Here is a 4,052-nt window from a genome sequence, read left to right as displayed (position 1 = left end):
AGGACAGAGAACGGACAGCTCTCCTTTCTCTAGCCTCTGCTCTTTCCCAGCCTCCTCCCCTGCCATCTTTATTAATAGCAGCAGCTTCCCAATACTAGCGAAAGTGTGGGCAGTGCCTGCCCTCACTCTAGGGCAGAGGACAGCAGGGTTCCAGAGGCTCCTCCACTTTCCTCGGGCAGCTTTAGCCTTTTCCAACTCTTGAAGGGGTGAGGGAGTGGCTTCTCGCTCCATCCCCCACACTTCCTTTAAGAAACCAGAGGCCTCTCCTGGCACAAAACCCCAGAGCTAGCCCATCAGATTGCAAACTAATTATACAGCAAATTTTGTTATCCCCGCCCTCAGCCTGCGGTGGCCCTCCTGCCTTTTGTTGGTTGTATATGTATGTTTTTTAATTGCTAAACAGTGACTCATTTGGGCTGTTTCCCACCACCACCACAGGAAACAGCCCCCATCTACCATCATGTCCGGCTCAGAGCTTCCTCATACCCCACTGGCCTCACAAGCCTCCCGGGGGCCCCCACCCATAAACACTCCCAGCCCGACCAAAGCCAACCTCGCCCCCATGATATCACACCCAAGCCCCAAGCTGGGGCTTCGAAAGGGCTCAGTCTCAGGCCAAGCCTGGTGACTCAACCCTGAGAGCCAGAAGACCCGGGAGGGACGGACCTCGGAGGAGCCCCCTCCACTGAAGGGGAAGGGAAGAGGGCTCCGTCCAGCTCCCAAACCAAGCTCGGAGGCCCGAGGGGGAAGGCGGTTTTGACATTGGCCGCTGCTGCAGGGTGTATACAATGGGAGGGGGTGCGGTTCTGTAATCACCCAGCCGGCAGCCCAGGGGAGCCAGCTGCCTGAAACCAGATTTCAAGGCGGCTCAACCTTAAACCCACAGGATTCTTTTTCCGTCTTCCACCTCCCCTACCCAAATGTGGGAGGGCTGAGCTGGAAGGGAAGGGCCCAGGGTGAGGAAGACACATACTTTAAGGTTTGTTCATGCACTCTCGGGCAACACACACGCACACATACACACACACACACGCACAGAGATGGCAGCCTCTCACACCCAGAGCGTCTGCACTGACTAATTCGCAGAGCTGACACTGTCCGGTGCCTCCTCCGGCCGCCCCGGCCTTGTCTAGGGGGGGATACTGGAGTTCTGCTCACCCTCCGGAAGCTCCCCCCACCCCCAATGTGTTTCCAATAGAGCTTAAAACTAACATGGCTGCTTTTGTTTACTTCCTCATTGGTATGCCAGCCTCATGGATCATGTCAGCCACAGCAGCGGCACCAGGACACTCATTACATAAACAGCAGCTGGAGAACCAGGACCGGGGTCACTGCTTTGGTGACTTCCCGTAGGGCTTACAGAAACAGTGTTGGGGGAGGGTGCTGCGCCAAACAGAAAAGCAACCCCCAAACTCTACCTGACAACCCCCCCCCGACACCCCACGCACCCACGCCAGTTCCATAAAGGACTCGAACACAGGTGCGGGAATGTATCGCAGCAGCGATCTGGGGCCCTTCTTTCCAAGATCTTATCTGCCCCCCCCCACCCCAAACTTTCAGAGAAGAGTTTGGAAAGGGGGCCTTTCTAGCCTGATGTCACACCACTCAGCCTATTAAGATGAATGGTTTCCTAGGCAAGAGGAAGTGTGTGTGTGTGTGTGCGCGCGCGCGCGCGTGTGTGTGTGCCTGCGTGCGAGGTACTTGCCCGGATCTCATTCCTCCGGATCTCCACGTCGCACACCGAGTGTCCCTGATGCGCACCGCTGTAGTAGCAGCAGTACTGGCACACGGCCACCTGCTCGGCCTCGCAGTGATAGAGGCGGTAGGCGTTGTGCTGCGGGCAGCTCCAGGCCCGCACGTCGTCCGCCTCCACCAGGAGGTGCCCGCGGGCGGTGGAGGGCTGCTGCAGGTGCGTCTGCACGTGGGACTGGCAGCAGGGCGCCTCGCAGCGCAGGCAGACCTTCTGCGCGGGCAGCGGGGGGCCGCGGCGGCAGAACACGCAGTGCAGCGCCGCCGGCGGCTTCTCCACGTGCAGGGCGTTGAACTTCTCCACGATGTTGGTGAGCTTCAGGTTCTTCTCCAGCCCCGGCTTCTGGTTGTAGGCCTGATTGCACTCCGGGCAGCGCACCAGGCCGCTGTCCTTGGCCCACGCTTCGCCGATGCAGCCCCGACAAAAGTTGTGTTTGCACGGCAGCTGCACGGGCTCCACGAAGACGTGCAGGCAGATGGGGCAGATGAGCTCCTCCTCGAAGCAGTTCTTCCAATTCTCCGCCATGGCGGCTGCGGCCAGGGGGCCCGGGCAGGCCTCCCCAACTCCCCAACCCTGGGGGTCCGTCCGGTGCAGCTGTGGGCCCACAGAGGCCGGAGCTCCGGCTCCCAGCGGCCCCGACAGTCGCTCAATCACCAGCGTCTTCCGCGTGCCCGCCCCCCGGAGGAAGGAGCCTCGGTCCTCGCGCCGCGCGCGCCGCCGTCGGCGTCTCCTCCTCCTCCCGAGCGCTTAGCGGGAGGCGGCGGACTGCGCCAGGGCCGCGGCTGGGGCACCGGCCCTGGAGGGGAGCGCTGGGCTCCAAATTCCATATAAGAGGCCGCTTCCTCCGTCGGTGCGGCTACGGCAGCTGCGGCCCACAGCCTGCGCTCGGCCCCGCGGCGGACATAGGGGCGCGCCCCGAGGCGGACGGCGCCGGGGAGCCGCACACTACTTCCTCTAACGACGGCCGCGGCGATAGTGGCTCCCGCCTGGCTCGGTGACGCCGTGCCTCCCTCGCCTGGCCCAGGGCCGAGGTCCGAGGGGCCCGGGAAGCGAGTGCGATCGTAGCCGAGGGCTGCTAGAGGCGGACGGGGCGGAGCAGGCGAGCCGGCGGTCTCCGGGCCGGGGCGCGGGCGGACCCCCACTGGCCGGCCGGGTGCGGGCTGCGGGGCGCGGGCGGGCCGACTCCGGGGCGCTGCGTGAGCGCTGGGGCAGTCATTCAGATGAAATTCCAGTCCCCGGCCAGAGACACCAGCCCGCCTCTGCCTTCCTCCTCCCTTCACAAATAGAAACGGAAGGGGGAGGGAGAGAAGTGGAAAAAAAAAAAAAAAGCAACCAGAAAAGGAGGGAGGGGGGAAGGGAGGGAGAGAAGGAGGGAGAAGCCCCGGAGGTGCTCCGGCCTGACCCCCTCGTTGCTACTTCCGCGCTCCCGTAGGACCCGCGGCGAGCCGGGCGCCCCAAGCCGCGGAAAGACCCCACTCTCCGTCTCCGCGCTGGGCGGGCGCCGCGGCTCTGCCGAGGAAAACAAGGATTGATCAAACTAGAAAGGAATTTTTCTCAACTGCTAATGAACGGGAGGCTCGGCGGCCGGCCTCCCCTCCCCCGCCGGCCCTCCCCCTCCGCCCCCTCCCCCCCCCACTTTCTTTTCTTCTCGGCCTCTGCTCCGGCCTGGAAGGCTCCGGGCTGCGGTCGGAGCCAGCCTGCGGCGGCGGGGCTGGGCCAAGCTGCCTCCTCACAGCCCAGCCATCTTGCTTGGGCTCCTGGCGGCGGCGGCGGCGGCCGGGGGTCCGGGCGCGCGCACTCGAGGGTCCTGGAGGTTGTTTTTTTTCCCTGGTGGGATTTTTTTTTTCTGTCTCTCTCTCTCAAAGGAGAGGGCTAGTGGCCTCCAGCAAATTAGAAGAAGGGGGGAGAAAATGCCAAGTCCTGATTTCTCTCCACCTCTGCTCCACCCACCCTAGTCTTTTCCAAAAAAATAAAAAGATTAGAATTGGAAGAAGTCGGCAGAAAGGCGAGCGGCCCGCGGCCCCCCCCCCACCCCGGCTGCTGCCCGGGAGACGCGTCCGGGGCGGGCCCCGCACCGGTCGCTCCGTCCGTGAGTCCGTTTGTCCGCCTCCAGCTTCTCCGGTGAAGGGAGGGCGCTCCGGGCAGGGGCTCCGCAGAGGCTGTCGTTTCAGAGCTTTATCCACAGATCAAAAAGAAGAGAGAGAAAAAAAAGGAAGAAACCATCCCCCCCCACACCCGAACACTCATCACAGCCACCTTCAGCCATCTTGCGCGCATTATTTCAGGAATAATCTGTTTAATA

At 62.7% G+C, this 4,052-nt stretch overlaps 1 pseudogene across 1 annotated transcript; it reads right to left on the bottom strand.

Moving 5' to 3' along the window:
- Positions 1-1,529: 1,529 nt before the first annotated feature.
- Positions 1,530-3,348, bottom strand: LOC138805388 (E3 ubiquitin-protein ligase TRIM8 pseudogene; annotated as a pseudogene). The gene has a single exon (XR_011365523.1). The product of XR_011365523.1 is annotated as an E3 ubiquitin-protein ligase TRIM8 pseudogene (transcript).
- Between the last annotated feature and the right edge of the window lie 704 nt (positions 3,349-4,052).

This window comes from Dipodomys merriami, unplaced genomic scaffold (genome assembly GCF_024711535.1).
Source record: "Dipodomys merriami isolate MVZ:Mamm:240054 unplaced genomic scaffold, mDipMer1.0.p SCAF_3906, whole genome shotgun sequence".
Taxonomy (NCBI): domain Eukaryota; kingdom Metazoa; phylum Chordata; class Mammalia; order Rodentia; family Heteromyidae; genus Dipodomys; species Dipodomys merriami.
Note: the sequence above shows the minus strand (reverse complement) of the source record. Positions and strands in the feature narration are given on the sequence as shown.